The 13611-nt window shown below is 41.0% G+C and overlaps 2 long non-coding RNA genes across 3 annotated transcripts; one reads left to right on the top strand and one right to left on the bottom strand.

The window, feature by feature from the left end:
- The first annotated feature begins 542 nt into the window (after nt 1–542).
- On the top strand, nt 543–6685 carry LOC148643484 (uncharacterized). The gene is made up of 2 exons (XR_015929041.1): nt 543–759; nt 1232–6685. It is a non-coding gene; the product is annotated as an uncharacterized LOC148643484 (long non-coding RNA).
- LOC148643483 (uncharacterized) lies at nt 2967–12089 on the bottom strand. Of its 2 annotated transcripts, none has more exons than XR_015929039.1 (3): nt 11957–12089; nt 9323–9446; nt 2967–3844 (listed from the first exon to the last, which is right to left on the bottom strand). It is a non-coding gene; the product is annotated as an uncharacterized LOC148643483 (long non-coding RNA). The 2 variants fall into 2 exon arrangements; XR_015929040.1 differs by lacking the exon at nt 11957–12089 and adding an exon at nt 9675–9825.
- Between the last annotated feature and the right edge of the window lie 1522 nt (nt 12090–13611).

The following is a 13611-nucleotide window of genomic DNA, read 5'->3' as shown; positions in this document are numbered from 1 at the left end:
CCATGTACCTGTAGGCTTTTTCTCTGCTCTTATTAACCTTCTCGGAGGCACCGCTCAAGAAGAGATGAGCTCGGAGGGCGTTGACCGTGCACTGCTCTACCGAAAGCGTTTCACCTCAGCTGGCAAAGATGAAAAACGACACTTAAATTCGGAATATGATGATACTTTCTGAATATTTATACACTGGAAACGGCAAATGATTCGTTTTAGCGCAAATGCTAAATGTGATCAAGTATATAGTATCTGAACTAACGCACCGTTAGTGTTAGACCGAGATAGGGGCTCAGCACAGCAGTGCATTTAAAATAAATCGACTACGCTGCTAAAAAGAGAGCTCAGTGACTCCGTCCATGCAGGTTTTAGGGCACTGTGAGCGCTAGATCTGTCTCTTAAAAAGCAGGTCCGCTTTCCCGTTCTCCTTATTTAGCGAGACGTGCTTTGGCTCTCTGTTACATCATTTCCACCGCGTGTGTGCGAAGGGTGGAGTTCTGGAGGAGGAGGGGGGGAGTCACATGGCTTGGTTAGGGAAACAGCTGTTTTGGCCCAGGAGGTCAGTCAGTTCGGGCGATCAGCTGACGTGAGTAATTGTAGGCGGAAATGCGGCTTTGATGATGTTGTAATTTCTTAAAGTTACCGAGGGCGTACAATGAAAAGCATTCTGAAAAGCTACGTGCCGCATTCAGATCCCTGCTCGGTATTGTTAAGGCATGCGGTGACGCCTGGAATTCACGAACGTTTTGCTTGTTTGAACTTGCAATGGTAATATTACTGTCATTTTCATGCTAGAGGCAAGAGCTCAGGATTTGGTGACCCTCTCAAAAGCGAACACCCATTATAGGCCAGGAAATCCGAAAACTAGTTTCAAGTGTATTTTTGCCTGTTTTTCTCCAGTCGGCGAAAGGTATTTGGATATTGGATATTTTAGTATCCAGCTTTCTGTGTGTATAGTTCAGCACAGAGAGGGCGTTCTTATCCATAGGAGCAGGAATTCTTTTTTGCCTCTCATAAACTGAAGAGTTCTTGTCTATCTAATACAATTTGCTGGAATAATCAAAGTAAAATATGTTGCTCAAGGTTACAATGTCTGACTGAGGTTTGAGCCCATGACCAAGTGGTGTGCAATCAGAAGCCCTAATCAGGACTTCACACTGCCACATGAAACTGAACCACTTCATCTCATGACCTCCAGAAAACCTTTGTAATCTGGAACATTCTGTTGTTCTCCCCATAGATTACAGTTGCTGCCGGATTTCATTTTGAGATACAATCATCCATCTATCCATATGGATTCTGTCCTGAGATCCTTCGACAGCAAGTAGGTGTTCAAAATTGAATTGTCCTGTGGTGAGAATATCGCCTTCAGTGACCTTAAATGCCCTCAAAAGAGCTAATCAAATTTCAAGCTGAAACGTAATACTCACAGAACGAAACCTGCAAAGATTAGGGGCTGGTTATTGCTGATTCTGTTGATTTTTTCATGATACACCTCGCTGCAAGTAGCAGGAGCAAGGAACCTTGTCCTCTGTTTTATGTCCATATTTAAACTCCTCTGAACAGAGGCCTTTCTTCTATCTAAACAAAAGTGGCTAGCCTCGCTCTTCGAAGACTTTGGAAAATAAGGTGATACGTGGAGTTCTAAATGATGGGAGGGGTCTGCCGACAACAGAGTCGCTTTGACCTCCACTGTCCTAACTCCTGATCATTCCTGACGTCTTTTCAGGGAAACTATAAATAACACAAGTTTCGCGGTCGTCTTTCGTATCCCTTTTCGTCCCCGTCTCCACCTTGGTCACTCCTCGCTCTGCAGGGCTGTCCCGACCTCCTCGTCCTCTGGGCAGGGGGGCTGGACATCAGCCAAAGCGGGTGAAGTCAAGTCCCACTCCACCCGAACAAGAACCAATCTTCAGTGCCGTCTCTCGTGAGCTTGACATATCGCCGAGGGGTGGTCCTCTGATGACCAAGGTCCCCTGTGTGATCCCACAACAGTTGTCAGGCCCATGTTTGTGTTACTGGAAGTTTCCACAACCTCTCCATTTTTTGTTGGGGGGGGGAGGGTATTTTTGCAGAGTTTTGAAAGACTTCTACCGCAGTGAACGGTGGTGGTGACAATGCCTTGCTTATGTTCTGAGCTCCAACTTTGAGACATTGCTGAAAGCCAGCCACCCTGACTTCACCTTCAGCAGCCATCTCTGATTCTCAAACCCCAAGTGCAGTAAGTATTTTCTGTAATAGTGTGAGTGGATTCCAGAAAGAACACAATATTTGCCACATCAGAAAGCTATGCGATGACTCAGGGATGCCTGAAATGCCACAGCAACATATGTTTTGTTCTTCCTATATAGTTATCTCTAATGTTCTCCCAGGAGAGTTCAGCCATGTGATTATTGGTATTATAAATGAGTAACAGACAATACTGTAAGATAATAGGTACGTCGGCCTCTAACATTACACAGTGCAGGGTGTGTCTTCAGATTTGTGTGCTGATATTTGGTTTGTGTGCCCACATTTAGCTGCCATACAGTAGATGAAATATGATCTTTTTTGTTCTGTTGTCTAAACAAAGGGAATCTTTTCTTCATCTGTGACCCATGTGAAGGCTCTGCCCCCCCCCCTCATCCTTAAGCAGTCTTCTTTTGCATATTGGAAATGTCCCATCCACTTTGCAGAAGGTTAAAATGACTTTTCTGTTAGAGACCAGGATTGTTTTCTAAGGATACTGATCGATGCTGCTGGGTTAGGAGCATGAAGCTGAATGTGTTTTGGCTGCAGTCTCGTCTAATCCAGAGCTATGTTGGACTACATGTGGTTGTCCAGGTTTAGCTTACTGTAGATGCCAAACACCGTGGACACGCCTGTCATGCCCGATTTTCACCAGACAGTCACATTAGGTGGGCACAGCTCTGCCATCACGAAATGTCTCGTGAGCATTGTTCTCATGTCTGTGAACAAAAACAGATCTCATTCCATTTATTATGATTATTAATAATATGCATTTTATTGAGCATATATGTATTCCATAGTGATGATATTAGTCGGTTTTCACATTGCTTAATTTAATTGTTCAATACCATTTGTGGACAGTGTGAATTGATATGGAAACATTGCATGTTTTTAAGGTAATAATCATTTTCTGTGTCTTCATTGTGCATGAAAACAGCTGTAGTTCATATAATTAAATTGAACTGAATTGTAGGAGCTTGATGGACACATACCTACATATTTATTTAGAGTGGTGATATAACTGAGCTCAATTGGTTTAGCAAGTCGAGACGATTCTAATTGCTTGGGAGTGTGGAGATGCTAATAGACAGTGTGGGCACTGGTCTTTTCTCTCAGCTAAGGATATCTTATACCTCTAAGGATGGTGTCAGTGCCAGGAATGGTTAGTCATGGTGCTTTCTTAGTGGTCAAAGGTAACGGATTGCTCTGAAGATAAAACTGTATCACTCAAAATGATCTGCATCTGGTGGGCCTTGTGGGCTCATGATTTGAGCAAGGCCGAGGGAGGAAAACAGATGGGCTTGTCTTTTTAATATTCACTGCTCTGCTATCCTGAGCTCCTAGCCCTTTAAATTTCACTGTAGTGTCATCTGGCATGGATTTGGCTTTGCTGAGTCATTGGGTTCAGTCTGGTTTTGTAACCTCCGCCCAGCGTGAGCTCTCATTGGCAGGATAATACTCGCAGCTGCACTTGTGATTGGCTGCCGGCGCAACACATCAGCTCCTTACTGGCAATGATTCTTCTCTTAAAGCCACAGCCACTCTATCCTGTCCGGGAATACACAACTCGAGTAAATGGTCCCTCTGGACTTGATGGGTATTTCAGTCATATCCTGAACTGAAACTGAAAAAAGGAAGGAAAGAAGAGTGATCAGATGAAAGAATAAACTGTTAAAGTATTCTGAGGAACTGTTTGTCCCAGCGTCCTTATTATTTTCGTCCTTCTGCCTGTTGCTATGGGGATAATCTACTCGCCAAATGAATCTGCCACCTACTTGAAAAGTTAGAACATAATGCAATCAAATATACTACCAACAAGAAAGCATAGAGTATATGTGCATGTTAAAAGCTGATGTTGAATTTCAGGAGTCTGTGTTCTGAGCATGATAAGAACAGACATGTTGCATGTAAATGTTCTATTATCAGAATACATGCTCCGAGACACAGGCCTCTCCTTCTGTAATTACAGTATATTGAATGTTAATTACCAGCCCACCTGCTGGGACTTTTAACAATCTTGCTTTATATAAGAAGCTTAGTTTACAAAAGTACTTTTCCATTTTTTAATTCACAACATAGCACCATATACTGTAGATATAGATTTTGATTAAGACTGCCAGCTTGCCCTGTGCGTTTTCTAGATTGATTCCCCTTTTGAATTCTGTGTGTTTTTAAAACTAGAAGACAGTCACTGGATTAATATAGTGTTGAGTAAGCACTTGATGTCCATCGAGGTGTCATTAAGCAAACCTAAATTACATAAATATTATTTAAATGTCCAATGTTGAAATGTTGAAAGCTGTAATTTTGTATTCTAAGCATGATTTTACAGAGCTCTTAAATGTGGCAAAACTTATTCTTTTCCTGTTCCCGTTGCGTGCAAAGTTTTTTTTTGCAAGACTTGCGCATTGTGCTTTTTAAAGAAGTGATTTTTTTTTTCTAAAGGGTTAGATCTTTTACCCAGGGAGTCCAGCTCTTGCTCGGAAGGATGCAAAGTCTTTTTCAATTTGAATTGGATATTTCAGAGGAAATTTAGCCCAGCTGGAATGTCATTACCTCTGCTGAACTTCCATCCAGGCAGTAACTTCCCTTGCAGAGCAATTCTTGATTCATAAAAACCACTTAGGTTCTTGGACTAATGTTTCTGCTGAGAGACCACTGCCTCTGTCTGCTAACCTGAATATATTTGCATTGAGCTCCAGAGAGAAGCCTGTTTGCTATTTTAGTTTCAAGTACAGTACTTTAGAAAAGTGCTGGGTAGATAACACTGGACAATGAAATCTGCAATATATCGTTAAAACAAATATTCCACTATTCTCTTTAGCCTTTTTCCTTTTCATGCTGCAGATGATAAGACAGATCCTTTTCGTCTTTCCATGATCTTTCCCCTTAAAACTGAACTCTGGAGCTAAGACCAACAGTAGGACTGATTCTGTACTGTGTAGAAAGGACAGCATCAGCAAATCTGTTTCAGTTTTTAACCAGAGCTAATCTTCAGTCCAGGCCTCCAGAACTGAAGTCATTAATGTGACTTCCCTCTGTCTTCAATTACAGCCCTGCACTTCTACGAATAAATACCATCACTGACAATACAGCCATTTTTAATTAAAGGAGGAGACAACATTGCTTATATGGGATATTGACTCCTCAAAGTCTCTTAGCTGTAAGATGATGCTGGGAAAGTATAATTAGCAGATTTAATGGACTGTAAATCAGAACACTGCAACAAAAAGTTTCGGAATGCAGGTTGCAGTCCAATTAGATACCGAGCCTTACATGTAGTAATCGGGCAGAAATGTTCCTTAAGAATACAGTAAATCCAAGAAAGTTCCATTCCAATAGAGCCGCTGGGTCTACTGCTAGAGTAAGGAATTATTCCTCGAGCCTGGAAAAACATTCCTTAGTCACTTTGCAATGCAAAAGATAAAAACAGCAGCCCAATAGAAACCTCTTTGTGCAGAAGTAGCTTTGGTTTCCTCACTGTTTAATGTTTTTATATATGGGGGTATAGAATATTTTCCTATAGGAAGGCATTTCTCTTGTCTCTCTTAAGAAATCTGCAATAGCACTTTAGGCAGTTGTACTACAATTTCATAGTCAAATATTGCAAAATGCTAGATTTCTCTCCCTCTAAGGCCTCCTGGTTCTTCTCCCTCTTCATTAAAAAGGAATGAGTCAGAAAAACGCTCTTTTTGTGTTCTTCCCTCACATTTGGTTTGGCAGCAGGCTGGTGGTGATGCTCAATTATGCATCAGACAGCCAGCATTTGTTAGCGTTAAGAGAGACACTGATTTAAGCTGATGAAACCAGAATTTTGAGAAAAGATCTTTTCTGTGTCCTCCATGACTTTGAAAATTCATCTGATCTGCTATGACTATTCATTCTATAAGAATGTGCAAATATTAAATCCAGTTATTGTGCTCTTAAGAATAAAATAAAAATGCTTGAACTGTTGCCAAAGAAAGATTGGAATTGATGTAAGGCAAAACAGAAAATGGTAGGAGTTTGCAGTAGATATCAGAGAATAAATTGTGGTATGACAGTTATTCCATTTTTCTTGGACTTTTATTGGCATTTAGTTGCCACACCATAGTCCTTATTATCATTACTCGAATGCCTCTTAAAACAGAGAAACAGTAAGCACCTAGACAGTGCATCTTAATAATTACGACACTTTTGTTGCATCTGTTGCTTTTTAGCTAAAATCACAGGGACCTTGCACAAACACTGACGCAATATTTTATCACTCCAACTTCTGTATTGTATGCATGTTAGTTAAGTTAAGAATTGACTGTGGATTCAATTATTACAAAAGAACTGGTTGTGTAACCCTCTCCCCCATCACTGTATGGTTCCCTAAAAGAAATCTGTGTCTTCCATTGAAAACCGACAGTGTAGTTCCTCCACAGCGGATATAAAATTATCTGACTCTCCTATTTTAAAAATAAATCACTATTTTGCTTAATATCTTTATAAACTTCTTTATTTACTTAATTTGGGTTTTCTTTGATACTTCTGTTTCCAATAACAAACTGAAAAATAATTTTACAGTGATATTTTATTATTCTTTACTCTAACAGCATCCTCTTTGCTAAGCGAAGATTCCCTGAACTTCAAGAAAAGCACCAGAAAAAGGATAAGAGTATCTGCCCAGATTGGGTACCTATGTAAATGTTTAGGCTTTGTCTTGCAGTCATTCCAAAATATATTCTTCATTGGAAACCTTTAGGAATGATCACAAATACACAACAAGCTGTCTCCTTCAGGGGTGATTTTTTAGTCAAATCATTTTTTTCACAGGACGTACATACAGTGCCTTGCGAAAGTATTCGGCCCCCTTGAACTTTTCAACCTTTTGCCACATTTCAGGCTTCAAACATAAAGATATAAATTTTTTATTTCATGTGAAGAATCACCAACAAGTGGGACACAATTGTGAAGTGGAACGAAATCTATTGGATTTTTGAAACTTTTTTAACTAATAAAAAAATGAAAAGTGGGGCGTGCAAAATTATTCGGCCCCTTTACTTTCAGTGCAGCAAACTCACTCCAGAAGTTCAGCGAGGATCTCTGAATGATCCAATGTTGTCCTAAATGACTGATCGTGATAAATAGAATCCACCTGTGTGTAATCAAGTCTCTGTATAAATGCACCTGCTCTGTGATAGTCTCAAGGTTCTGTTGAAAGCGCAGAGAGCATCATGAAGACCAAGGAACACACCAGGCAGGTCCGTAATACTGTTGTGGAGAAGTTTAAAGCCGGATTTGGATACAAAAAGATTTCCCAAGCTTCAAACATCCCAAGGAGCACTGTGCAAGCGATCATCTTGAAATGGAAGGAGTATCAGACCACTGCAAATCTACCAAGACCTGGCCGTCCCTCTAAACTTTCAGCTCAGACAAGGAGAAGACTGATCAGAGATGCAGCCAAGAGGCCCATGATCACTCTGGATGAACTGCAGAGAACTACAGCTGAGGTGGGAGAGTCTGTCCATAGGACAACAATCAGTCTTACACTGCACAAATCTGGCCTTTATGGAAGAGTGGCAAGAAGAAAGCCATTTCTCAAAGATATCCATAAAAAGTCTCGTCTAAAGTTTGCCACAAGCCACCTGGGAGACACCCCAAACATGTGGAAGAAGGTGCTCTGGTCAGATGAAACCAAAATCGAACTTTTTGGCCACAATGCAAAACGATATGTTTGGTGTAAAAGCAACACAGCTCATCACCCTCAACACACCATCCCCACTGTCAAACATGGTGGTGGCAGCATCATGGTTTGGGCCTGCTTTTCTTCAGCAGGGACAGGGAAGATGGATGCAGCCAAATACAGGACCATTCTGGATGAAAACCTGTTGGAGTCTGCAAAAGACCTGAAACTGGGACGGAGATTTATCTTCCAACAAGACAATGATCCCAAACATACAGCAAAATCTACAAAGGAATGGTTCACAAATAAACGTATCCAGGTGTTTGAATGGCCAAGTCAAAGTCCAGACCTGAATCCAATCGAGAATCTGTGGAAAGAGCTGAAAACTGCTGTTCACAAACGCTCTCCATCCAACCTCACTGAGCTCGAGCTGTTTTGCAAGGAAGAATGGGCAAGAATTTCAGTCTCTCGATGTGCAAAACTGATAGAGACATACCCCAAGCGACTTGCAGCTGTAATCGCAGCAAAAGGTGGCTCTACAAAGTATTAACGCAAGGGGGCCGAATAATTTTGCACGCCCCACTTTTCATTTTTTTATTAGTTAAAAAAGTTTCAAAAATCCAATAGATTTCGTTCCACTTCACAATTGTGTCCCACTTGTTGGTGATTCTTCACATAAAATAAAAAATTTATATCTTTATGTTTGAAGCCTGAAATGTGGCAAAAGGTTGAAAAGTTCAAGGGGGCCGAATACTTTCGCAAGGCACTGTATACCACCGCCCCCAGAAAAGTTCATTTAGATGTTTTTGTGTTTCTTTTGTGCAGTAACTTATTTATGTTTTTCCGTTATCCTAAACTGCTGTCTTATTTCAACCTAAATGTATATGAGCAGAAACTGAGGAAGAATAAAGCTAGGAGCCTGGGGAACCTGTCATTGAAGAGCACAAATCAGATCCATTCTGTCTCAAGATCCTAGCTGGATACTTGAAACAGATGTCAGACAACATCCACATATCTTAAAAACTTTCAATTTGGAAATTAGAACAACTGTGTATATAGGATCTGTATTTATGAAACAAACATTGCAACCTAATTGCATAGAACACTCTTTTTGGTAAACAGTTTTTCCATAAAAACAATATTCATAGTCATCTGAGAACACAATTTTCCATCTTTTCATATTTTCATATGGTTTCTAAGCCATTTGATCTCATGAAAACAAAGTAAATTCCATGCTGGTTATAATCGGGGTCTAGAAATGTTGATATCAGTGCAGACAGGTGTTTTCCAGTGGAATGCAGGAGAAAGCTTTAGGATTTTAAAAGAAGCTCAGCATGAGGAAAAAAAGGCATGAAAAATGTTAACAGGGCCCAATGGAAAGCTGCACATAAAATATTAATGAGCATATATGAGGCGTCCATTTTCTTTTCAAAACACACAACAAATCATTACCTTTGCATGTGTACGTTTCTTCAAGTGTTCTCAAGGGGCTCATCCACAAAGACTGTCCACAGCTAAATCTGATGTCTTTTGTATAGTGGGCCTTAGAGACATGTTGTTGCATCTTAGCAAAACTCTGAAAATAGAAGTATGTTGTAATTGTGAAAAATTCAAGGTTTAAATGCACTGCAGTGGCAGGAAAAAAAAGGCAGAAATAAACAGCAGCATATTCTGGGAAACTTATGCAGCACACTGTTACCTATCTCTCTACAGCACATGCTGTAGAGGGATTGTTTTTGGAAGGGGGTTCAAGTTTCTTCTGCAGGTACACTTTATAATTTGCACAGTAATGCTGAGTGCTCACCATGGGGACATCTCGCAGCTAATCGCAAAATCTGGTGGAACCTGATGGGTGCAGAGTTGTGACACAAGCCATGGGAACAACGCTGAACACTATTACAGGAGCCTGGTTATGTGGCACACCTCCTGAAATTCAAATCAGTCATCAACAATGGAAGGCTTCTGCATGGCTCGAGACGTTTCTGAGCAAAATCTTTCCACCGAACCAGCATTGTTTATATATGAAATGGAAGACAACGTGGCTTCTGTGCGTTGCTGTTTTTGGCTAGATCATTCTGCCGTTGCGCACACTCAAAGTACCGCTTTTTACCAAGCGGTTCACGAGGGATTTACAGCCGAAGACAGCGTGCCGGCAGAATCGATTATTGAATTTTGTGGAAACTTTTGTTTAGCCCACTTGGCTGAGGGAAGGGGGAGACCAGAACCCCAGGCTTGGTGAAAAGACGAACAAGGGGTAGCTGCTCAGCTGGAGATGGGGATGTAAAAACAAGTGAGGAAGAGGAGGGGGTGACGTGTGGTATGCTGTATCTGGGAAACTGAGGCAGTTATGTCAGGATTAGTTGGGCGTTGCGGCAGGTGATCTTAATTAGTTTGGCTGCCTTCATCCCTCCCAAACGTCCGTTGTTGTTGTTGTTGTTGTTTTTACCTTCCTTTGTTTCTGTTGACGGGATACACAGCTCTAGTACCTGACTAGAGAAACTAGAAAAAACAAAGTTCATTGTGAATGAGGGATTTCTTACACACTGCAGTCCATACCTCAGGGGCTCCCTGGCCTGGGCCCGGAGGAGCACACAGTTGCTGGCTTTCCCAGCCCACCTCTCAGTTACTGAACCCTTCATCGGCTTAATAATTTGATTCATTGGAACTGTCTGGCTATTTTAAACTTTTAAACCTGTTGGAGGCCGCCTTTTAACTATTGCCTTTCATGAGAAAAATACCATCTAAACCTTCCGAGGAGAAAGCATCTAGCAAATATTGCAATCAAGCAACTTGTTAGGTCAATTAAGGCTTCAATTAAGTAAGTAATTGGGCTGGAATGAAAGCCAGCTTTCTGTGACTCATGTGTTATTTTTTAGCGAGTGGCTTCTAACATCTAAGTCATCCCACAGAAGTAAGAACACACTCCTCCTTTCCTGGCTGTTTCTCTGTTAATGCATAATCTGTGCTCCGAGGAAAACTGATTCTAAGTCCCATGATACGGGAAATGCATGTGAATTATGTGGTGTTTTATTTCAATTATACAATTGTCATCCTTTGTTTTGGTTTTTGTTGGGTTTATTATAATAGAATTATAAATCATAAAAAGATCTATTTGACATGTATAAATGACAGTCACTCAGGTTAATTAACAGGTTGTTAACCTTCATTTGCTAGTGATGAAGATGCTACCAGACATCCCAGTGTGTCTCATACAATGGAATTTGAGGGTCGCCTCGATGGTCCAGTACCATAGCTGAAGTTGCCATCAGGCAGCGGCTCCTACTTGAATTACTTCTTATAGAGGAGAGGAGAGTTCATTTGCTTTCTCAACCTCTCAAGCCTGTTGTGTGGGTTTTCCAACTATACTGTAAATGCAGGTGTCATGATTTGGATTAGACCATGAAGGTTACTTGAGATATCTGTGATGATAAGAGTAATGAGCAAAAAAGGCTAACCCTCTTCTGCTTGAAACGCATTCTTGTGTGGTAAATGGTCTATACTCTCCTGAAGGCTCCTGAATTATGATGATCTATAATCAGGCACTTTATAAGCAAGTTTACATCGCTGTTTCATACAGTTCATAATGCAAATCACCACCTTTCTTCATATTGGTGGCAATGCATTATGTTATTTATGTAATATGGAATCGTTTTAAACAGTGTTGGGCAACGATGGACCCTGCTCTACAACACGGAAAGGGTTTGCCAACGTTTCTATGAAGGATACAAATATTTTTATGATAACAGTGATAAACTGATCAGATTTTTTTTTTCCTTTTCTTGAAACTGTTTTTATTTTTTCGTTTCGTTTTAAAGCATTTTTAAATGTCACGCTGTACGGTTTAAAAATAACTGATGCCAATCGTCTCTTTTCAAAACGCGGTACTGGGAGTTTCCGTCGCTAACAATGCGTGTATGTAATGACTTCACGTAGCCTAACATCTTTATATAAAGACCCACTCAGCTAAGTTTTATTTTGCACATTTCCAGGTCAACGAATTTAAAATGAAACGGAATTCTATTCGCGTTTTTGTTAACTGTCCTTCGTTTTCAAGTTTCACTTCCTTTTCAAAAATTGCCAACTCACATGAAAAGTGAGCTGATTGCAGGGAATTGTAGTCCAAGAGCGGGTTTTGCGTAAAAAGGTTGATTACACAAAACTACAAAACCCACTCCCTCGTGCAAGTACGTAGATACGCACGAGTACTTTTGATTGGACAACGCCATCATTTACGGAGGCAATCGTCTGTTAAAGAGGAGGGGGCTCCCTCTCTTCTTTGCCTTCTGATTGGTTAAGTATAAAGCGTCATTTGCCGAAAGTTTATTTTAATTGGCCCACGGGGTCCAGCTCCGTTCTATCATTAGTGGCTCGAGGCTAGCCGAAAACGACCATTGGTTCCGCCGCCTGTCACTCACTGTGTTTCGGGAGGCGGGCGTCATAGCTGAGCTTTGACGTTAGAGTTTGATTGGCCAGCTGTTGCTGATCGCGTCATTGTGCTGCCAGCTGATCGGACTGAGAAGCCGGTTTGAAGGGAGTTGGGCTGTAGACACGGGAGGTGGCGATCTGAGTAGGACTTAAAGAATGAAAAGTGGGATTGGAGCTGGGTCTCTCTGAATCGAAATAGTGGGATTACAATTAGGGCGGAAACGAAAGAGAAAAAAACCGACAGTATATATATCCATAAAAGTTTTCTTTCTTGGCGAAAGAGTCTGTAGTCGAGGCTGTTACGTCTGAACTGTCCGAGTTGACTGAGGGTTGAGGTGGGGCTGCCATTAGACAACACGGGCTTTGATTGATCGTGTTCCGCTGTTCACTAGTGAATCAGCCTTTTTTTTTCAACCAAATCTGGAACAAAGGCTTTTTTTGAGAGAAAATGTCCGGTTTGATGTTATATTTGATGATAGCGATCTATAGAAGCAGAAGCCTTCGTCAAAGATTTGATTACACAACACTGAGTGGTGTTGCAAAGTTAGTTTGCTAGTGAATTTTCGCCTAAAAGCAGGGCTTTTTTTTTTCTTCTTCCAAGTGGTCAGGCTTGTTCACATTGAGTTTTACGAGATCATTTCGATATAAGGTGTAAGGGGGGTCTTACCGATTTAAGAAATTAAAAAAAGTTCGATTTATGTAAGTAATGGAATTTTAAAATATAATGGGTACCTATATTTCGTGTTGGTCGTTTCGTGTGGGGTAATGTTTTAGAAAGACCCTCTTTCTCTTCTGGAGAAATGTCCGTGACTCACGATACAGGATGTCTGGATGATGGAGCCGATCTCCAAGCCTTTAATAAAAAGAGGGGGAGAGAGAAACGCCAACTCTGGGTTGCGGAGCGACAAAGATTTATTTGGACTTCAATGGAAAAGTAAGTAACAAAAAAAAAGTTAAGAAAAGGAAATCCATTCAAATGTGATTTGGCAAGATTACACTCCCCTTTTCTCGCACAGGGGGAAAAAAAATGTTGAAATTGTTAACTTGGCAGGGAGGGTAACGTATGGGAGGGTATTTAAAGAAGTCGCTAGTTGTGAAAAGGAAACATTTTTTTTTTCCGTGTCAAGGTCTTGCGGTGCTGTTTTATCTCTGAGGGCTGTCCTGTCGCTCCTCCGCAGGGATCGACTTCATGGTTGAATTTTGCTTCACTTTGAGGTCTGAAAGTCCGACCGGGAAACACCCTGTTCTTGTCGGACTTCACGCAGGCTGAAGTATGCGAAAGTCACGAAGGATTTGAAAGAGCAGTATGGCCACAC

The sequence above is a fragment of the Lepisosteus platostomus genome, chromosome 22 (genome assembly GCF_059453375.1).
Source record: "Lepisosteus platostomus isolate fLepPlt1 chromosome 22, fLepPlt1.hap1, whole genome shotgun sequence".
In the NCBI taxonomy this organism is placed as follows: Eukaryota; Metazoa; Chordata; class Actinopteri; order Semionotiformes; family Lepisosteidae; genus Lepisosteus; species Lepisosteus platostomus.
Note: the sequence above shows the minus strand (reverse complement) of the source record. Positions and strands in the feature narration are given on the sequence as shown.